Source organism: Peromyscus eremicus, chromosome 14 (assembly GCF_949786415.1).
Source record: "Peromyscus eremicus chromosome 14, PerEre_H2_v1, whole genome shotgun sequence".
In the NCBI taxonomy this organism is placed as follows: domain Eukaryota; kingdom Metazoa; phylum Chordata; class Mammalia; order Rodentia; family Cricetidae; genus Peromyscus; species Peromyscus eremicus.
Window position 1 is genome coordinate 75,821,338 of NC_081430.1, and position 23,443 is coordinate 75,844,780.

The 23,443-nt window shown below is 43.2% G+C and overlaps 1 long non-coding RNA gene across 3 annotated transcripts in view; it reads right to left on the reverse strand.

The window, feature by feature from the left end:
* LOC131924053 (uncharacterized) overlaps positions 1–21,969 on the reverse strand; it is a 46,790-nt gene extending 24,821 nt beyond the window's left edge. For all 3 annotated transcript variants that reach the window (XR_009382767.1, XR_009382766.1, XR_009382765.1), the window contains exons 1-2: positions 21,874–21,969; positions 18,123–18,255 (exon numbers count right to left, since the gene is read on the reverse strand). This is a non-coding gene — a long non-coding RNA (uncharacterized LOC131924053). The remainder of the gene's footprint in view (positions 1–18,122; positions 18,256–21,873) is intronic.
* Positions 21,970–23,443: the final 1,474 nt, after the last annotated feature.

Genomic DNA, 23,443 nt, shown 5'->3' on the forward strand with positions numbered 1-23,443 from the left:
CCAGCTGGCGAGAGGACTCCAGCAACAGCTCTGCACCAACCAGTGCCAGAGGCTCCTGGTGGTTAGGCACTAACATGATCTCTTTGGGACGAGGAAGCATGGTCTTGTCTAGTGCCATGACGTACTGAGCAGGACAAGAAGACCCCCCTACAGGCCTGGGGCAATGTATCCTGGGCTCCGAGGAGAACACACGGGGCCCACCTGGCACCTTGTGGCGCTGAGCAAACAGGCACTAGAACGGTGAGCAAATGTATGGTGTGGTGTGGGAGAGTGGTCCCTACACCTCACCTGGACAACACAATAGAGCTGGCCTTGATGGTCCAGGTGTGGGAGAGCCTACCTTGAGGGCGGGAAAGCAGGAGAACAGGCCCTGCCCCTGGCTCATCACTACAAGGGGTGAACTAGCCAGGACAGTGCTGCAGAGCTCACCCTGGTGGTGAGGACAGGGAGAGCTGGTGGGCTGACCAACCGTCAGGTTATGAGTTGGCCCACCCCAACATCCACCCCATCTGTGGTCTGCTGGAGCATGTGAAAGGGGCTGGTCCTACAGACCCAAAGCTGCAGGATCTCCAGGACACAGGGCAACAGCAGGATATCCAAGAGGAGTCCCAGTGAGGGCCCAGAATTGATAGTGTAGTAGAAACCGGAGGCCTCGACGCAGACCAATGACTCTGCAGTGAACACTTGCAGTAAAGATACATGCACAAAAGGGTTTACTGTGTGACTCACTGGGTCACACTACAGCTTCCACGACGAGATCCCCCTGCCTCTTCTTTTCTTTTTGCTTTTTTTCTTTTAATTTTTATTTTATTGGGGGGGTTTGTTTCAAGGGCAGAGGGCAGATATGAAGAGATGGGGAAATGAATGGGATGGAAATGCGTGATGTGAAAGACACAAAGAATAAATAAAAAGAAAGTTAAAAATAAACAAATAAAAAACTAAACAAAAGAGCAGCAACAACAAACTATTTTCCTTCCTACTAATACAACTGTATAGTTGGTTCCCTCAGTTCCCAAACCCTAATTTGTTTTTCAAAACTCTGATTTTAATCCCCCTTTCTACTCTCACCTCTCATCACTTCTCTTCAAAAGCCTTCCTTCCTAAATGCTATGTTTTACATTTCTATCCTTCAGTTCATTGTTCTGCATCCCAGATCCCGGGCTGTTCCCTTCCCTTGGGTGATTTTTGCTCCATCACAACCCCCCATCATTCCTCAAGGGTAATGTAAAACCAGCCCTTCTTCGTGGGGATGCCTCGGTGTGGAATGGATGACGGTACTGATTTCAGAATCACACGGTTGAACCAAGCTCACTGAAGGAGCCTCCAAGAATGAGGCTTCTTTACTCATCTCCCTGATACTCGGCTATTGCTTTTCTTCCCTGTTGTTTTGGTGTGGGGTGCTAGGGATTAAACCCAGAGCCTTGCACACGAAAAGCATGCTATCTACCACTGGGTTGCATTTCACGTACCTACTGCATTTTTTAAAAAGCAATTTCAGCTGCTTCCCTCCAAGAAAAATTAACACATGCCCTGGGTCTAAAGAGAGAACTACCTATGGGACTTTTATGGGGATTGAGGATTGAGGAGAATTCTGAATGTGCCATGCGAAATATGAGCCTACTCTCCCACACTAAAGGAAGCAAATTTATGTGAATCTATGAATCTCAAAACAGCGGATGATGTGTGTGAGGATCTGATGCTAGGAGGGTTTCTGGTTTGAAATATGGAGATTTTGATGCCAAGTGTCCATAAACTACAGCCCTACTGAAAAATACATTTATTGAAAGTTTTATATAAAAAAAAGACATGAACTATATTCTGAGGAAACCTAATATCCAAGTAAGTTCTTAGATATTGTAAGTCCTATAATAGGGCACTCTTGTGGTTAGAGCTCATGAATATGTAAACAACTTCTAGTATATTCCTTTCCTTTATAAAATTGTTCATAAGACTGTTCATTTTCTGGATGTAATACAGGTTCACTTCTGAAGCTGTCTACCGGGCGTTCCCTACCTGTTCCGTTCCTCTTGTGAGCTGTTTCAGAAGCTTCCCTGTTGGTTGCCTTGCATTTACAGATCGCTTTGAAACAAAATCATTCCAAAAAAGAATTCCTCCTTAGATTTCAGCATGTCTTTGCTTGAACTCGTCACTAATCACAGGCTGGCTACTGGTCCCGTCACCTAAAACACTGTCACCAAGGTTATCAACACTGCCCACCGACAACCCTAAGGAGAACCTGTTGGGCCTCCTAGTAATTGACTTCCTTGTGGTGACACTGGGGACTACTTTCTGGCCTTTGAATGGTGACCTTTGACCTCATTTTCTCACCCTCTGGCTACTGTCTTCTGTTATTTCTTTTCATAAGCTTCTCTCTAGTTGTCCCCAAAATGTGAATCTTCCTGAAGCTGGGCCATCTCACATTTTCCTCCACTTCTCTCTAAGCAAGTGTGCCTTTGTCCATGATTGACACACATCTGTGTCACAATGTCACCTTATTATTGTCTTCAGGTAGCATTCCTTGTAAAGCCTGCGTCTTCCTGTGTTGTCCCCGTCTTAGGACAGCATCACCTGCTTCTTTCTACTTTACCATTGGGAGTCATCCGTGACCCCTTCTCTCTCGTGAGGTTGGGCACGGGTCTCTCCTACGTGTGCCTCCTAAACGCTCTGTGTTGACTGTCTCTCTCCTTGCCTTTGCCGTTCCTGTGTCCTCCTCACAGAGTTCTCTGCTTCCTCCCTCCCTCCCTCCCTATATTGTCTCTCCTCCCACTGCCACCAGGACAACCAGAAAACTGCACTGTGTCTCACTTCTAGGCAGAACAATCCAGTGCTTTGCATGCCCTAAGTTCCTGACCAGAGCATGTGATCTGCCCCTACTTACCTGCCCTATGTTCTCTCTGGCCTGTCTTTCATCAGACAGAGGAAGCTGGAAACCATGTCTACTTCCCCAAATACACATGCCTTTCCAGCCTCCTCACTCTCATGTCTACTGTCTCCTTTTCTGGAGATGCCCTCAACCCGCCAGTCCCCTCACAACCCACTTCTCTTTTCCGTCTTAGTCACATGCTGCCTCCTCAGAAAACATCCCCACAGATTCCCCTGCACAGTCTCAGGTCTTCTTCACCCACATTTTCAGTGTAACTTGTACATGACTATAGTTATCTCTTTAAAAAAAAATAAAACAATGGATCGCTGATAATTTCACTGTATGCCAGAAACAGACTGAGCACTTTTCATTCATTTGCTCTGTGGCCGTGTGTCTCAGCTTTGGCATTCTGAATATTTTGAAAATGTATTTTTATTTTGTGTGTGTGTGTGTGTGTGTGTGTGTGTGTGTGTGTGTGTGTGTAAGTGTCTGAGTGTTTTATGTGCACCACATGTATGTCTGGTGACCACAGAGGCCAGAAGAGAGCCCCTGGCACTGGAGTTATGGATGGTTGTGAGCCACCATCTGGGTGCTTGGAACTGAACCCAAGTCCTTTGCAAGAGCAGCAAATGTTCTTAACTATGGAGTCAACTCTCCAGCTACACCTTCTCCCCACCGTGAACATTTTGGCTTGTTGATTGCTTGCTGTGGGACCCTGTTCTGTGCACTCATCAGGTGTTTATAGGGTAGAGAAACATCGCTGACCTCTACCCACTAGATGCCATGAACATTTTACCCTATGACTGTGCAATCAAAATTACCTCTGTGTGCTGTTAAATGCCCACTAATGGATAAGACCACCCCATGGGAGAACCACTGGTCCTTCAAGATTTCAAGAAAAACACTCAGTGGCCACTCACAGCAACATACAAGAAAAATATAACAGAACTTGGAGGATCCAAGAGGCCTGGGCCCAGGTCCAATTTCACTGCTCTGTGCAGAAAACCTTGGTCCTGCCTTTTGTCCTTGCCCAAGCTGCCTTTCCATGTTACAGAACTGAGGTGTTGTGGACAGTCTCTCAGGATTATGGCAGGTACTGTTTCTGTTTATGAACCCATTCTAACAATCATTCCATGTAAAATATTGTTTTAAACACCCAGAGACTATTTTTCTACTGGATTATATATGGACAAGTGAGTTCAAATTAAAATACTGCAACATCAGAGAGTCTGAGCTTTCAAATCTGGGTGATTCTGAATTTACTCCTCCCACAAATACTCACTAAGGATCTTCTATGTGAGGCACCAAGTCATACACCACAGAGACAGGGATGGATCAGGGTCAGCCTTTATGGCCAGGCAGAAGTGCTCTGTGCCTCATCATTGCCCCGGCCAGTATGAGACAAAAGAGCCCTGCGTGTTCACAGTATCCGAGAGAGGTAGAATTGAGCTGTAAGATCCCACTTAGGAGTATTATCTTGTGTGATTGCAATTTCTCAGCGAAAAGGACACGGACATTTATTTAGCCTGAACGGCTGTCTGCCAACTCCTCTGCCCAGTTTCATTTAAGACCGTGAAGAACATATTATTACCGATGAGGACAATGAAGCTCATAAAGAACAAAATGGTCCCAATGTCACAGGGAGAGTGGAAAAACTGGAATTTGGTTTCCCTCCACAACCGCTGGCTGTCATACATGCAAATGAAGATGTATTTGGAAGTGATAGGAAGACAGTAGAAAGCTACAGGCATGTCTCAGTCCATCTTTTCGGGGATGTGACAGGAGAGGAAGATGCACCAATCTCCTGTCTGAATCCTTCATTCAGGGAATTGCCAAGAAATGGCTGTCATACATAGTGGCCCGTAGCTGTTCCGTGGTGAGATTTCTAGGTTGAACCAGTAGGACCCAGCTCTGGACTCAGTAGTACATAGCAGGGTCCTGACCACACAATAATGATGAATGCTATGGTCTGTGGATAGCTGAAGTCCAGATTTTCCTCAGCCCCCAAAGTCACCAAGAATGCATAGTATCTGAGTAATTGAGGGGTGAACACCAAACAGTGGAAGCAGGCAGGTACCATGGAGTGGAATACAAACAGTGTGCACAGCCAGATCAATATGAACCTTGCTCATGGTCATCCCCGAGAAATGTTGTAGCATTGCAGCCCTTAATTTATGTTACACTATGTTAATATCCTTGGGATCCAGAAAAAGGTAGATTGACAAGTTCACTTAGAGAAAATCAATTGCATTCCATTGACAGATTAGATTCATGGTTCATTCGGAGCATGTGCGTGGGGTGTTAAGGAGCACTGAACCCCTCCCGTGGTGGGTTTTACAAGCCTCATCAATTTCTGTCCAACAAAACACTTTCATCTGGGTTATTAATTGAAAGTTTCAAAATTTGATGAGTTAAATCATTTCTAAACTCCTGGATGCCTTGGCCAGCACAACTTGGCCATTGCATCTTCAATTTAATTAACACGAGTAAAGGAAATGCAGTGAGCCTATGCAAATATGGGCTGATCAGTTATAACACCCATGGGGAAAAAGCTTTTATGAGCAACCATTGGCAGTGTCAACAACAGCAGTATCCTGGAAAAAGGTGTGATGTAAGTGGCCTAGACGTCCTTGTCAAAGATCCTTATAACTACCTCTCACTTAATAAAGCAGTCCTTCTTTGGATCTTATATGTATTGATTCCATAGGAACTGGGGGGATTTAAGAAGGCCAAGTTCCATGTCTATTTTCAGGCCTCATTTTCATGAAGTCTGAGAAGTCACTAAGATGGAGGTGTCCAATCTTGGAGTTCATTGACAAACAGCATGCTGGTGGAGTTAGCAAATGATAGCGTCTGGTGTAGTTGGAGAACAAGGGCATAGTGTACCCAAGGTCATCCCAGTGTGCTTGGGTCCTTCCTCCCTGTTTCTGTCTCCACCCTGCTGTTACTCTCAGTGAGTTGCTGGTGCCTACATACCCCAGTGTCTGGAGACAAATGTCTTCTTGGGCTCTTCATCCCATCTCTGTCATGCTCTGGTTTGATGAGGAGCAGGGAGCCCAATGAGAGAAAGCAAGCTTGCAAGAAGCAATAATGGCTGTTGAGAGATGATTCACCACCCAGAACAAGGCTTGAGCCATGCTGAGCCCAATCCAATGCCGGGGTCATCTGGAGTACTTAGGTGCTTAGCTCTCACCCCACGAAGACTTCCAGCCCTAAGGCATTGACCTCTCTGCTCACAGCTTGTTCCTTTCCTTTTCCTTTCTAGAACCAAGTCCACCTGACACCCAGTTCCAGTTCTTTGACTTGCCTGTTTGTTCACACCAGCAATTCTCTTTCTTCTTAATCATTGGCTTCTCCTTTCCTCTTGGATCATTACTGTGAGTGTGAAAGCATTATTTCTCTCATCTTTTAAGTACACAATATCATTTGTACTTCCTTCTCTCTCTCTTGCTCTGGGGCCGTTTTCTATCAAACTCCTTTAAAATACTTTGTGCAGTAGTCAATCTCTACCCCCTTTGACTTTTAACTGCTTCAAATTGAGTTCTTCTCCCAAAATTGCTCTTATTACTTTTGATCGTTAACTCTGTTCCTAAGACCAATGATTAAATTTTAGGTTTGACCTAACTTCATCGACCAGCAGCATTTGGTGAGACTGGCTGTACCTTCCCCTTCCACTCTAGCCCTCCACTGGCTTTGAGGCTAGCCTGCTCTCTCTGTCTCCTCTTCTTAACATCCTTTGTTCTTGACGACACAGCCCCTTTCTATCTCTCTTTCCCTTGATGATTTCATCCAATACTGCTTCTGTGGTCCAGAGGTCCAGACCTCCCTCTCTAGCTGTAGACCCAGCTGTCCATTGCCTACTACATACATCTACATCCTGTCATCTAACAACATGTCCAAAACCTGCTTTCTGGTCCCCAGATGTTTCAAGGGCCTCTGTGCCTAGCTCAGTTGATGACAACTTTATCTTTCCAGTTGCCCAAGTCAAAAAACTTTGAATTCATATTGACTCCAGTGTTTTTCTCACATTCCCTACACACCATATGTCTGGAAATGCTGTGTTTCAAAATATAACCATAATTTGTCTGCTCATTTTACTACCTTCACACGGGTCTAAACTGTCTCTCTCTCTCTCTCTCTCTCTCTAATAGATATGGTAACCTACCAACATCTCTCTCTCTTCCTCTGTCTGTAACTTCCCTAATTTATTTCCCAGAGCAGCCCTTTTAAAAACATGACAAAATGATTTAATATCTGAAATTTTGTTAATGTAATTCATCATATTAACAGACTAAAGATAAAAACTACACAATCTCAATAGATGATAAACATCTATCTGATAAAAGTCAAAACCAATACTTGGCTAAAATTAAAAAACCCTTTCAGTAAAACTTAAAAAAAAAGAAGGAGATTAAAAACTGAGTTTGAAAAACACAGGTTATCTGCATAAGTGAAGAAATAGACATGGCATATAACATGATACTAAACTGTGAGCTGCTGGAGTCTTTCTCCCTAGCTTATGTCAGGAGCAAAATAAGCACACTCACTATCATGCTTCCTTTGAATGTTGTAATAGAGGTTCAACAAGATAAAAAAACAAAACCAGAAAGTTTAAAGATTAGGAAGAAATATTTAAGACACTTTCACTCACAAACTATGTAATAATATATGTTGAATTCTCCCCAAAGAACCTACAAACTATTAGAACAGGTGGATTGAACAAGGTTTCTGGATACCACATGAATATAAAAAGTTGTTTTTTTATTTCCATATGCTTACAAAAATTTGAAATTAAAGAGCTACTAGTACAAATTAGTTGCTAGAGTGCTTATCATGCAGAAAGTTCCAGTACTTCAGAATCTGGGCCTGGTGGCTTATGCCTGTCATCACCACGGGTGTGTGGGCCAGCAGGATCAAAAGTTCAAGGTCATCTTTGCCTACACAATGAGTTCAAGGTCAGCCTGGGCTATTTGAGACCCCCATTTCAAAAAATTCAAGTTAAATGAAAAAGTTCTGATTATAATAGAATAAAATCAAAAACCTAATAAAATCTAAGAATGGGATGTCTTCTACATGAAAATCTGTAAATTGCTGGAAGAGATTAAAGACCCAAATAAATGGAGAAATATGTACATTGATAGAAGATTCAACACTAAATATTAATTTTTGCTAAATTGATCTATAGGTTCAATTCATTCCTACTCAAAATCAAAGAAATAATTGTTTTATGACAATTGACAAAGTAGTTCTAAAATTTGTAAATATGTAAAGAATCTTGCATAATCAAAACAGCATTGAAGAACAGCCAAGTTGGAGGACTTCGTGCTACCAAATTTTAAGACTTAATGTGTAGCTCCAGCAATTAAGGTGATATGATGTGGGTACACCCTCAGACAAAGAGATGAGTAAGACAGAACTGAGAGGCCAGAACAACCCCTACACACGTGTGGAGGGAAGGGGGAGGGAGGGAGAGAAAACACAAAATGCAGGGATGAAGAATGGCTTCCATTCCAGAAAGGAAGGCAAGATGGCTCAGTGAGTAAGCGTGCTTGCTGCCAAGACTGATGAGCAGGTAACCGATCCCTGGAATCCACATGGTGGAAGGAAAGAACCAGCTCCCAAAAGTCATCCTCTGACTTCCACACGTGCGCGCGCGCACACACACACACACACACACACACACACACACACACACACACACGGACAATCTCTCTCTCTCTCTCTCTCTCTCTCTCTCTCTCTCTCTCTCTCTCACACACACACACACACACACACACAATAAGTATAACACAATAAAACTTTAAAAATATATTGTTTTAAAAGGTAATAAATAAGCTATAACTATAAAGAAATATCCACAACACAAATATTTGACAAAAATGTAGTAGCAAAAATACTTAAAGAACTAATTCAGAACATTAAGAAAACAGATCAACAAATGATTTTTAAATAAGAGAAAATACTTAAATAGGTGTTTCATACAAAAATTTTTTTAACTCAAATGGCCAGTAAACTTATGATAAAGCACTCGGTAACATTACTCACTAGAGCGCACACTTTCTCATACACATCAAAATGGCTAAAGACCTAAAAATGATGATATTATATGTTTATGATAACATGGAGCTATTGGAATTCTCATGCATTCCAGGAGTGGGTAAAACCAGTGCAAGCATGTTGTCAATACATACTGAGCCATGTGTACCTCTCCTCGACTCCATCATGCACTCAGATGAAAACTCCTGAGTTCATTTTAGACTCTAGGGCCTAGAGGAATGAGTGTGATGTCTACCAAAAGACAAGGGATATCCATGGTAGAAACAGTTCAACTATAGTCAGGAGAAATGATGGTGTATCTATGTGATACAATACTAAAAGACAATAAAATGAGATTACTACCACACAACCACACCAATAAATCATGCAGACAAATGATGAGTTGAAGTAGCCAGACACAGAAGTCCATGTACTAATCCTTTTTGAAGAAACTGAAGAACAGACAGAGTTAATCAGTGATGTGCGATGCCAGAATAGCGGTGACTTTGGAGAGCGGTGTAAGGTTATAGACTGGGAAATGACAGGCTGTCAATGTCGGGTAGAGGAGGTAGCTTACATCTTAATCTGGACGATGGTCCCAGGGTGAACGCATATGAAAACAACCATGAATCTGCCTGTTTGATAAACACCTCAGTCGAAAAACATGCACTCAAAATGTTTACCAGTCAAATTGTATTCTATCTATAGTTCAGGAAAGAAGGGAAATAGATGGGATGCATATTTATAAAAGATTAATGAAGCAATCGGAAAATTGGGTGATAGGAACATAAGAATTTTTCTTGGCAGTGGTGATTTTTCCCCCCATTCTGTTTCTTTTGTTTCAAATTACAATAATGTAAAGTTCAGAGTACACAAAAATTACAAAAGTTGTTCAGATCCTTTCATACTTCTGCTTGATCCTGGTCATGACTCTTACGACTCCTCTGACGGCCTCACTCCATATGGTGGCTGCTGTCTCCAATGGCGACAGCCCTGGGAGCTGTCTCTATAGCTTCTGCTATCTTCCTCACTCATTCCAGTGCCAGCAGCATCCTCGAAGTTAGGGTTTCGCACAGGTTAGAGAGCTCGCTCATCTCCTTCAGTCTCCCTCAGACACCATATCTTGGAAAAACGATGCTGCCACTCTGCTTAATATTGTAATCCACCTCCCTGTCATGCTCAGCATCCTCTGCCCTCATATATTTTTCCCTAAAAGACCAACCATGTTCTAGCACAGTGAACAATTCTTTTATTTTTTTTATCATTTATTGTTTTTATTGTTGACTGCTTATGGTCAATCATCTTGCAACCTCTCCCCTAAAATACAAGCCACTGAAAAACATTATCTTCATTTCTTTTACCCACAAAAATATTCTAAGCACCTAAACCTAAGGGTTCCAAGGTAGCTGATAAATAATCTGTGCCAATAAAGACTAATGAATGAATGAACGGCCCATCAACAGAAAGACTTGCTCAGCCTTCATATTCCTTGAATCAGGCCTCGGAAAGAGAACATTTGGGAAATACCAACAGAATTGCAGCTGGTCCATACAGAATTTGGTCTGTTACTAAAATACCTGGGCAGTCTTTTGGGGGTGTAAGGAACATGTTGGCGATGTACTTTCCATACATTACTGAAGGAAATCTTTGAAGACTTGGAAGAAAGAAATGTAGACGCTTAAAGGACCTGACATCCTTGACTCTAGTTAGTTTCACTGAGTGAATTCAGGACTTGGGGGAAAAGAAAGACCACGAGCAAACAAATGACTGTCTGTCACTCTAGAATTTGGATCACAAAGCACCAAAAACAGTCATTGTGGCGGACACTTAATTGGAACATCCTCACAGGCAGAGGATGAAATGCACAGAGTGGCCAAGTAGGGACCCATGACCTTTGAAGAACAAGAGGACACCCTCTGTCCTCAGTCTCAATTTCAACTTCAAGTCTTTGTCCCCAGATGTTACCAGAGGAATCTCTCCTGATTTTAATGTATTTTGCAACCCTTAAAATACCCCCTCTTACTCAAGTTTGAGGAGCTCCCTTCCCTGTTCATTGAAAGGGCATCTTTAGTTAAACCAGAGTACTCAAGTCTTGATATGTAGGATTGATGGAACGTTCAGATAGAGACACACCAGTGCATTTCACACATTGATCAAATGATCAGTAGAGATTCTGGAGCTGAATCCAGAAAAATGGATTCAAACATAAATGGTATGTGCCTTGGGAGATGTGCCTTAAACCGCTCCCTAGACTCTTCTTATTTGCAAATCAGTTTGGGAAATCACATAGGCTACTATTTCAGAAGCAGCCCCTCAACTTATTTTACAGCTTAGATGGGACTCTTCTTTTATAATCAGGGACAACGTTTTCATTGCAATCACAAGGCACGTCTTTTTGCATATACTGTATCCCCTCCCTCCTCCATTTAAACAGTCTGCTGAGGGTGCAAAAGCCTATCTCCATGGCCCTCCGATTGCCTTGATAAACGAGTTCCCTTCTCTGGAAACATTGCCTTGGTCTGTGTATGTAAAATAACAGGAAAAGAGCCAAGCTTCTCACGTGTAGGCAGCCAGTCCTGTGTGCCCGTTGTTCCCTGGAGGTCACTCAGTCCTACACTAGGGTCACACTGACAAAAGAGTGGACCACACGGGGGCTTAGTACCTTTTATGACTCATAATAACGGTCCAGCCGATGCAGCTGAGATAAAAGGGCTAATCAAATTTCACGCTCCAAGGTGTGAGCTGATTATTGCTGGGCCAAAAGGGGATTTATTCCCTGTGGTTCTGACAGGCACAGGGTGGGGGATCAGGTGCACTCTGTGAGATTTGCACACTGCTGACCACTTCTAAAAGGGCAGAAGATTCATGAAACAGAAGGGCCCAATGTCAGAGGTTCAGCTTTTGCTGTTTCTCAAATCAAGGACGGGAGAAGGCCATAGAAGACTCTCTACAGGGACATGGCCTGCTGAGAAAGGTGGCTGGCTCTAGACTACATGGCCCATGCTTGGGGACAGCTTGAAGAGCTTGAGTGCCAGGTGCTTGTCTCAACCTGGAAAGGAAAAAGAATCTTACAGACCTCTGCTACATTTTTTTTTTTTTGGACAGAGTCTCAGAGCCCAGGCTGGTCTTCATTTCACCTTGTAATCCAGGTTGACCTTGAACTCCTGATTCCTCCTTGAGTTCTGGGATTGCAGATGAATGTCATCTCGCTCCAAGGTCGGGTTGTTTATTTGTTGTCAATGCTGGGAATACACCAGGCAAACACCTGCCAACTAAGCTATGTCTCTAGCCGTCTGCACCTTTTAATGTGTGTCTCAGCATTTATGAAACCAGGATGACACTATTACTTACTTCTTGAGGTGACGATGAAGGCGAGAGTAATTTGGAATTCTGAGGTAATCCAAACTATTAAACTCACAACCTGGAGACACCGAAGTTCAAGTCCTTGAGTGGGAAACAACAATTTTTAGAGCCAAAATATTAGTGTGTAATTAAGAGCTTTGACTAGATCAAATGCACACAAACAGACCCAAGGCCTACAAACTACAACCCCCGCCAAAACTCCGAAGACCACTAGCTTTTCAACATCTAAAGCAATTCTCAAGACTTGCATTAGCAAGAGCTGGGCTGACAATGTGACATCCTCTGAATTTCTTTTCCCAGCCCACCGGGAAGCAAGCAGTCCAAGAGCAGATGTGTGTGTGTTGAGAAGTAGCCAGACCCTGGAAATGAGCTACCACTCTTTCCTCTTTGCAGAAAGTCCTCAGCCTCTCATTTCGAGCTGTGCTAAGACAAAACTGCCTCTCTCACGGCACACCTCAAGTTCACTGGAGGATGCTGTGACTCGACCCACAAGTGGGCTGATTTCTCCTCCCTTCCCGAGCAAGCCTGCTCATTTCAGGACCTTGTATCAAATCAGTTCACCTCTGCTCAGCATCTTCCCTAACTATCTCACACCACAGAACATGCTCCATCTTCAGAATGTCTTGTCGTTTTCTACTAAGCATCAATATGGTGCATGGATTTAATTTTCACCCTTGCTTAGATCATGTCAAGATGGCGCATTAGAAGAAAGAGATCTGATTTGTGAGACAGATACTGGTGCCAAGTGGATTTTGGAGGGTTCCTTACCTACCTAAGACTTGGTGTCCTTGTCCATTAAACGCAGGAAGTCTTAATTACATAGAACAATTTTGAAGATTTAAACAATATTGACAAATCATTTGGCACATAGTAGGTGTTTCGTGTGCCAATAGTCATGTTTATTTTTCATGTTCTTATTTTATATTTCTAAAGTTTAAGCTACTCAAGAATAGAGATGAGCCTCATGGGTTTTCATATTTTTCACAGATTAGTTGTATAAGTACTTGAGAAATATTTGTAACTAAAGACCAAGGTAACATTTGAAATTGGGTCATTTTACTCTCTTAGTATTTCCAAAATATTGGCACAAGGAAAGTAAGCTTGTGTTTATGTTCATAGTAAATGTCCTTTATTTAATACCAGATAGCCAGTGGACCAGAAAATCTGGAACCTAGACATCCAGATATTGAGAATCTATGTATGGACTCTGTACTGCAAAATTAAAAATACAGCAGAAAAAAAAAGAACTGTAACATGGAATAGATTTTTTTTCCCATCTTCAATGGAAAAGAGAAGAGAGTTAATGAAAGACCCATAAAGGAATCAGGACGACAGGTTCAGGCATCAGAGACCAGTGACAAGAATGGCCTTTAAGCAAAATCAGGTCTTTTTGACTCCACCTCCAGGTTCTTATTGGTATCTATGGAGTCAGTCATCAACTGTGGTCTGACCACCTCAGGTGAATCAGGATTCTAGAACCGTCTGGCTACGGTGTGTTCCCTAAGTTTCCTCCAGGCACATAAAGACAAGTGTTCTCTTTTAAAAACTAACTGGGGCTGGAGAGAAGACAGCTCAGCATTTAAGGGCACTGGTTGCTCTTATGGAGGATACAGTTCCTAGCACCCAAATGGTGGCTCACAACCACCCGTAATTCCAAAGCCCTTGTCTGGCCTCCTCCGCTACCAGGTACGATGTAGCACATATACATACGATATGGCAAACACTCATACATATAAAATAAATAATTTAAAGTTTTAATCTAAATACCAGCAACCACAAAAACCTCTCCAAGATATGCAATCTGTTTGATTTTTTATTTATCTAAGAATAGCCATGCTATTTTCTGCTCCCCCCTCCTCAAAAAAAAAAAAGATAGGAAAGCGTTACATTTCCAAATCATAAATGTGGAGAGGAGTGGCTACTGTTATTGTATCATGTTTATCATTCCATATTTGCATCTAAAAAAAATTCATTCACCCACCAACCTGCAAGTCATCCTTTGGCCATTTTCTTCCATTTCCTTCTTTTTCTTGGTGGTTTAATGGTTGCTCTTGCAAAACTCCTGTGTGTTCCAGGGGAAACAGGCCTTCTCAAGCCAAGCCCAGCCCTCTCATGGCCAGGGTGGGCCCTCTGATTTACCTTTGGAGTATTGTATTTCTCCACTTTGAGTTCCTCTTCCACCACCAGGCTTTGCCTTGCCATCAGCCTTGGGAAAGCCTCATAACTCAGGATGACAATATAGAGACCATTAAGCCTACATACTTCAGCAAAACTGCCTCACTGCTGTCTCTGCTCTGGGCTATAAAGATTTCTCACAGCTCACATAGGCCCCTCAAGCACTGGACTTGACAGGTTAGCCTCTCGGAAGGCCACTTCCAAGACCAAAGCCATTTTTTACTCAAGCTCTATCTACAGGGACCTCAAAGTGTTGCACAATAATTTTGATGGTGATGGTTCTGAGATATTACTCAGCCTTGGTCCATTGCTTAGAACTCCAAACTAGTGACTAGACCTACCTTAACTACCCCAAACACATACTCCCTCATAGCCATACACTAAAACACAAATGTCCACTCTCTTTACTCAGGATTAGAGAAAATCCACAGCCTACACTATAAGAATTCCCTCACTAGTTTATGATGAACTAGTTAAGTTGGTTTAAGCCAAGACTCACCTGTTGAGAACAATTACTCTGAAAATTCTCCTATAAAAAGAAATTTTTTCCAGAGCTTGGTGGAAAGACATTCTCATGAAACTTGGGATCTACTGAAGTGATCACCTTTCAACTGGGCAGACTAGTAGAAGTTGAAGGATAAGGTTGACGCAGTCAAATAGACACCAACATTTTAAAAGCAAGAGACACAATCACGAGTAAATACAACAAAACCCTCAGGTTGGTGTGATGTTAGCCAGCAACATTTTCTGTGGTGCCTCGGTCAAGGGCTACAAAACAAGGCAATCCCGCTCTCCCATTCCTCTCTGGTCCCTGATGGGGGAATCTTAATTGTGACATGCTGGGAAGCCTGCACAGCCTGAATTCTGGGGCTCTCAATCTGACATGCAGTGGCCTCTATTTTTGAATTAGAGCTCCCCTTCATTCTCATATCACAACTCTGCCAGTCTGAATATCTTGCAGCATGTCCATATAAATTATCTCTGGCCAAAACAACCTTTTGAATTGTTGGAAATATTTGTTCCAGTAAGAAACCACTAGCTGATTGGAAGAAGATGGCAGCAGCCACCGGCACCCACAGGGCTGAGGGACCTCCTGAGCCTGAGAGACCTACCGAGGCTTGTTGTGAAGACGTGTAAAATTTTAGATTAGGGCTACTATCCGTTCCTGTCCAAGAAGCTTCTTTTGCAGTAGGAAGCAGTTACTGCGTAGTCTCATAACTGGTCAAAATGCTGAGAATAAGAAACTGTTGAATGCTCAGGCCTAAATGGGTATCACTATCGCTATATCATTCTCTCCATAGATTAATGACCGTGGATGGAGAGGGAACAGAAAGGATACAGGAGATGGAGGAAGGGAAAGAGTGGGATGCTGTCTTTGGGCATTGCATGGCATAGCTATTTCACTCATGAACTTCAGCAGCTGTGATGGCCTAGCAAGACCTGCAGAAAATTGAACCTACCAACAATCTGTCATGGAGGGCAGAGGAACTGGGGGTTCCAACCATCCCTAAGGATCTATAGGTAATTAATGTTTATGGGGGCGGTGTAGGGTTGGTTGTCTGTGCTTTACTCCTGAAGTATCACTCCTAGTAGGCAGCAGGTAACTGCTAGGTACCTGCCCCCTCCCCAGGCATGGCCGGGTAGGGGGGGGCTTAAAACCTGGGATGCATACATGCTGGCTTTCTTGGCTACCTCGTGGTCTTGGATGCTGGATGCTGGTGCTTCGGATCAAGGCAGAGTTCTCCAGAGAACCACATTGGTCCACACCCCACCCCTCCTGGATCCCGCAACCAACTCCAAAGCCAGCTTGATTTATAACTGAATTGGGACCACAACTATTCTAGAGCTAAAGAGACATTGATGTCAGGCAATGAGATATTACCCTATACAGTATATTGGACTGGGTAGAGTCATTGTTGTGGGGCCTCATCGTACTTTTGGAGACTTCAGAAATTGTTATTGGAAAAGACTTATTTTTTTACTGTGGAAAACTTGAACATGTTTAATATCAAGATGGAAAGTTTGGGATTTATACTGGATAGAGAAGGGATTCTTCAAAGGCGAGGAAAAGCATAGAAAGACGTAGAGTCTAGATGACAATGGTTTCTCAATTATTGGTTTCCTTCTGTCTCACATCAGGGCAGAAATTTTTTTCAATGGTGTAGCCATTGGAAAGTTGTTCATGTTTCTTTAAATAACTCCTTACCCAGTCTCCTGTTAGATAAAATTAAATAAGGTCAAAAGTACAAATTAAAAAAAAATTCAAAAACAAAAAATTAAATTTTTCCACAGGAGGTCAGCAGCTACGCAATTGTCTATCACAAATGCTAAGTATTTGTGACACGGGACCATGCTTGCTTTCCAGGTACTTTAGAAGCCCTAGGGTAATAACTCAGCACAGAGTGACAAACAGAGGAAGAGGAAGCATTAAATTCCGCTCCGACACATAAAATACTAAAATATGCGTGAGACAGCTTTACATGAAGAGTTTCAAAGGGAAGTGATCAATTGATACAGTTCTTGCCACTTAGCCAGCGAGATAAAAGGCTATGAAAAGGAAGAGGAAAAAAGTGAAGAGGGGTTGCCATGAGGTGATCCTTTGGAAAAACTGCTGGCCACCTCCTGTACCTTTCTCCATGTCTATTAGGACAAAGGATTTCTGCAGGCACAGGAGGAAAAGATGGAATATAGATGGTTAAAATCTATCTAAAACTGTATACGAAAGCAAGCATGAGCTGAGCCTGGGACACAGTGGACCCAGCAGTATGCTGATAAATGTTAAGGCACAACTCTCTAGAGAAAAAGCAAACTTGAGCACACACACACACACACACACACACACACACACACACACGCACGCACGCACGCACGCACGCACACGCACACATACACACATATTATGTCATAAATACAATTTACTATATACATATATATGCACAAACCAATTTCCTAGGCATAAATATTCCCACTATGGTCAATTTCCAGCTACAAGTTTGAAGTCCCTGAACTTAGAGCTAAGAATTGATAGAGGCACAAAAGCTTTTATGTGCAGATATGCTGGTAGAATCCAGATCTGCCATAGCACATGAGCCACGGCAGCTTAAGGAGTGGAAGCCAGCCCCATAGCTCAAGAGGTGCATGTGTGAGGTCTGCAAATGAGTGTGTCTACAAACCACAGCTAAGGCAAGCAAGAGCAATCCTTTTTCCTATCCTCTGCTGCCTGTTCTCTGCCCCTTTAGCCTCTGTAGGACAGGAAAGGGCACTTTGGGATCTGCTGAAAGGATGAGTGGACAGAAGAGCGGGACCTCAAAGGCAGGCAGCTGCCAGTTCCTGGCCTTAGAGCATAAATGAGGAGACAGCACCTTTCTGAGTAGAGACTAAGACACTTGATTAGTCTCACGGACAGAGCGATTCTAACCACAGAATTTAAATTAGGTTGTTGAGACATTAAACCACCTTTTACTACTTGACAAACTTTTCTGGGGATGTTGGGAAAACACAGAAGGATAGTGCAAGCTCAGAAAGGAGGGTAGCAGAACAAGGGGCAGGATGATTGTAAAAGTCAGAGGCAGCGGATAACAGATGAACTCACAGCAGTTGTGACAACATGCACAAGACCTAGGCCAAACCAAGCAGACAAAACCCTCGCGTGGAGTGCAGAGGTGGTCACAAAGTCCCACTCCACCTGAGGAGCTATGGCAGCTGATGGCGGCAGAGCCAGTTTTCCTCAAGGATGTGGCCACTGGGAGACTACCAATGATCCAATAGATGGCCCTACATCCACGCACATCCTGGCTGCTCCAACTGGACACAGTGGGCTAAAAGAAGAAGAAGAACACACGAAATTGGGAGGAATTGTGATGAGGGGCAAGGAATTGGAGAAGAGGGAACGAGGGGTGAACTTCATCTAAACACATTTGCATGTTGAGATTCTCAATAAAAGTGGGTAAAAACTAATAATGATAAAGTTAAGCTTTGGCTACATCATGATCTGTGTAGTGCTCAATAAAATACTCCTTTTCCTCCATCTTCGTCCTCATGATGTAAAAAAATAAATAAATAATAGAGATGTCAATATCGCCAGAGTAATTGGAATATTGCTCCTTATTGAGAGGCAAGACTTTAGCAAACACGTCACATAATACAGAGTTTCCTACTGAAACAACGTTTACTGGGAGGGGGGAGAGGGTAGGGGGAGGTCAATAAGACCAAGAATCTGGGAATCAGTGTGGCCCCCACGGTCTATGGGCACTTATTCACACCTGATAGTTTCATCTTTAAAAACAACTTTTGGGTTGGAGTGTGTAGATCAGTGGCAGACCACTTGCCTAGCATTTGAGCCGCCCTATGTTCAACCCCCAGCACAACAAAAATAAGTAATAGTCAATAGCTTTGATAAAGTATTAATGAAAAAAAGTCACGTATTCCAAAGAATTTTTCAAAGCTCTCAAACCCCAGAAAGGACCAAGCATAGTGGCACATATCTGTAATCCCAGAACCCTGGAGATTTTGAATTTAAAGTTAGCGTGACCTACATAGTGAAACCCAGAATAGCAACACCTTTGATAAAAAATAAATAAATCAAGAGAATATTTGTTCACTTTTCAGTTTCAAGGGAAGCCTTCACATGGTAGAAGGTGACAGGTCGTGCAATCCAGACACCCTTGGCCAACAGCTGAACGCTGGTCTAACTACTCCATGAACTACCCTCAGAGATTTTAGGACAATACTGATAAATAGCCTGAGCCTGCCAGATGTAAAGGACCCTATATACAGGTAAGACAGGACTAATCGGAGCATGTTCTGTAATGACACCCAGTTTATAGCTTTTTAAAGCTGGATGCTGTCTGCTGGCCCTAAAGTGACCATTTCATCGCCATCAGAACCAAGTAGTAATGCCAGGGTCACTTCAGTTTCTCCTGATAGTTAGGGGAGAGTTTGGAGAGTTATGATTCTCACAACCAAGTTAGGAGCCATTCACCTTGACGACCTCTTCCTCAAATCCTGCGTCTTGGCTCAGGAACTCTCCCTCCCCACTCTCCTGTGATGAAACCATTAAAAAGAGGAAAGGAGGGATAAGCAGGGACACTGGCCACTCCTTTCCTCCAGTCAGGATAGTCTGGGCTTCACCTGTGTGTGTCCTCAGGGCTCACCTCCTGCCCCGGGTAGAGCCCAAGCAAAGGCGAGCATTGAGTTGACGGTCCAAGAAGAAAAGATTTGCTGGCGTTTGCTGAGTGCCCACAGCACAACACCGGGGAGGGCACAGTGTGGTCTCTTCTTTCTGCCTCAGGGGCGGAATGCCGGAGGCTCACACTGAATGCCATCACTTCCTTTTCCAAATCTCAGTTGTCACTCGGACTCCTCCACCATTTCCCTCAAGCTGTAAACAAAGTACTGTCTGTAGTTCTAGCTAGCTGGGGGCTGGAAAAAAAAAAAAGAAGAAGAAAAGGAGCTCGAGTTCAAAGTTGGCCTAGACTGGGTGATTTCAAGGCTAGCCTGAGAAACTCAGTGACACCCTGCCTCAAGACAAAATGCGCAAGAGAGCTGGGTGGAGATACAGGCTCTGTAGTAGAGTGCTTTCCTAGTGCTTCCTCATTCTCAGTCTTTTCTGGATCTTGGAACATTTTGAGAATTGTCCAATATACTGAGATCCTCAGAATAATACAGATTTGCCCCCAGTTAGACAACCCTCCCGATCTTGAATATATTTTTGTGGGGGTTCCTATCTCCCATTCACCAGAGCCTGGGGGTCAAGGTTCAGAACCCTGTTCCAGACAGGTCCTCCACTGCTAATAGCTCTCAAAAGTATCCTTCTGGACAATTACTCCCTCTTCCCCCTCGCTCCCGCCTTCCCCGACTAGCTGCTTCAGCACACGACTGTGCCAGTTCACTTGACACTGTGGACAGATCAGTAGTTGTTCCTGGGTCTGCTGGAAACAGCCAAGTTCCCTGAAGCAAATCCTTAGTTATTGATTTTTCTCTACTTGAACGTTTTCATAATCCCTGATTAAATCATAAACCGCTGCATCCGCCATCTGCTGCTTCTGTCTCTTGAGCCAAACCTCAATTTCTTTGGGGCCCTTGAACTCAAAGGCAGTAAGTTCTGAAGTGATGCACTTCATTCTTCCACTCAGCTAAGCACTGACTTTACTGAGCATCTACTAAATGCCAGGTACTGTTCTTAGCATCAGACACAATAAAATGGACCTCATCTTAAGTTGGCAATTCTTTTTTTTCTTTCAAAACCATTGTATAATTATTGAGATCACTACATAAGTTAAAAGCCCAGTGTCTAGCTCTAAATATGTAGTATGTATTGTCATTACATTTCCAGGAAACTCAGTAGAGTAAGCATTGATGTTAACTTCGTTTTGCAAATGGAACCATCAGAAATTTATCCAAACTGGAGATGGGATGTAACACTAGACAATTTGATTAAAATACCTTTAGATTCAACATCCCTGGTTACAGTCACAAAGCAGAGTTAGAGCCTTTAGCACCACTGAAATGTGAACAGATGTCTCACAAAAAAAAAAAAAAAATCATTCTAGCGGTGTGCATGTATTTAAGTAACCCCGGGGGTATCTGTGGTTGCCCAGAGGCTCAAAGTCAGCAGGAATGTAATCAGCAGGCATTGATGACTTTGTTAACCAGAGAGCGATTGGGGATCCTGGCAAGAGGGATGATGCAGATGGATAGGAATGTGAGACTCAAGATTGCTAGACTTGAGCTGGCAGTCAGGGAACAAAGGAGCCCAAAGTTATAAATGAATGTTTTTAAATTATATACATGCTTCTATTCATAATTTGGGTGGACACATTAATTTTGAGGTTAAAAAATGAAGGATATATAAAGTAGGTACTAAAATGTCTGACTAGTATGAAGAAAATACTTTTTAAAAATCCATTTCTTGTATCTGTAACTTCAAAGACCCCCGTTTGTTCTACTGGAGACCCAGTAGAATTTACGACTGGGAGGTATTGAAAGGGGCAACTCCCAGGAAGGGACAATTCAACATTTTACAGAATCTAAAGGTTATATATTTTGAGTGACCTTCCTTAAAAAATTATTACTATCAAAATTAGATCCTGGACATTAGACAGGACCAGAAGCACAAGCTGGGTTGCTTTGCAGAATAATTGGCTCTGCCCAAGTGGGTGATGGACTTGGACGGGGGTGGATGAGAAAGACGCGTTGCTAACATCCGGCAGACAGTACTGACAGAGAGACCAACCTAGAGACCCTGGCCATGCAGAGAAGCGACTGGAAGGCCTTTTGGTGAAAAGAGACAAAACAGTGGTGGAAGCCATTAGAAGGGAAACTTGGGGCAACCCAAGTCACTGAAAAAGACCCCACTGTTAATCTGAATGAAAGACCAATGTTTGCTTATCACTTTGTTCGTTTTTAAAAATGAAGCCAGCTAGCGTTGATAGTACCTGTGTACTCTGATAGATAAGGGACACTTGTCTAGGCAGACAAGATGGAAAGATGAGTCCCTCTCGGATACGTAGATCCAACCCTCTAACCTGGGCGCATGCGCGTGAGTAAAATGGTGCCTAGTGGGGTGGGGCAGACTGGTAAAGCTTTGTGGCAAAGTCGGAAGAATTCCTACCTCTTTCTGGGATGTTTTATTTGCAGGGAGAAAGCCCAGCCAGGGAAATGCAGAGTGGAGGTGAATCCCAGTCCAAGCTCGCAGCTAGGCATTTCTGTGAAGTGTGCAATCCTCTCCACCAAACAAGGCAAGGCCTGTGCCTAGAAACTTGGAGATTTTACAGCCTCCCTAAAGGAACTTAAAACATACAGTTCTTAACTCAGAGAGTCCACTTCTTAAAAATCTGCCTTAAGAAAATTATCAGCGGGGAAGATAAAGATATATGTAGAACAATCCATTTGTCTGCAAACCTCATGATGTCATTGTTTTTCTCTGCTGAGTAGTATTCCATTGTGTATATGTACCACATTTTGTTTATCCATTCTTCAGTTGAAGGGCATCTAGGTTGTTTCCATGTTCTGGCTATCACAAACAATGCTGATATGAACATAGCTGAACAAGTGCTCTTGTGGTATATGCCCACTCTTGGGTATATGCCCAAGAGTGGTATAGCTGGATCTTGGGGGAGATGGATTCCCAATTTTCTATGAAAGCTCCATATTGATTTCCAAAGTGGTTGTACAAGCTTGCATTCCCACAACTACTGAGGGATCTGGATGCAGAGATCCATGGCTAGGCGCCGGGTGGATCTCTGGGAGTCCAATTAGCGAGAATGAGGAGGGTTTATATGAGCGAGAATTGTTGAGACCAAGGTTGGATAAAGCACAGGGACAAATAGCCAAACAAATAGAAACACATGAACTATGAACCAATGGCTGAGGGGTCACCAACTGGATCAGGCCCTCTGAATGGGTGAGATAGTTGATTGGCTTGATCTGTTTGGGAGGCATCCAGGCAGTGGGACCGTGTCCTGTGCTCATTGCATGAGTTGGCTGTTTGAAACCTGGGGCCTATGCAGGGTCGCTTGGCTCGGCCTGGGAGGAGGGGACTGGACCTACCTGGACTGAGTCTACCAGGTTGATCTCAGTCCACAGGGAAGGCTTTGCCCTGGAGGAGATGGGAATGGGGGGTGGGCTGGGGGAAAGGTGAGGGGGGCAGGAGGGGGGAGAACAAGGGAATCCGTGGCTGATATGTAGAACTGAATTGTATTGCAAAATAAAAATAAAAAAATTTTAAAAAAAGATATATGTAGAACAAAATCTGTAGATTTCACTTAACAGTAACAACAACAACAACAACAAAAAACACCTGTGTGTCCAATGACAGAAAACTAATTAATGAACTTGTGGCTACACCGTAAACAAAGTACTGTCTGTAGTTCTAGCTAGTTGGGGGCTGAAAAAAAAAAAAAAAAAGAAGAAAAGGAGCTCGAGTTCAAAGTCGGCCTAGACTGGGTGATTTCAAGGCTAGCCTGAGAAACTCAGTGACACCCTGCCTCAAGACAAAATGCGCAA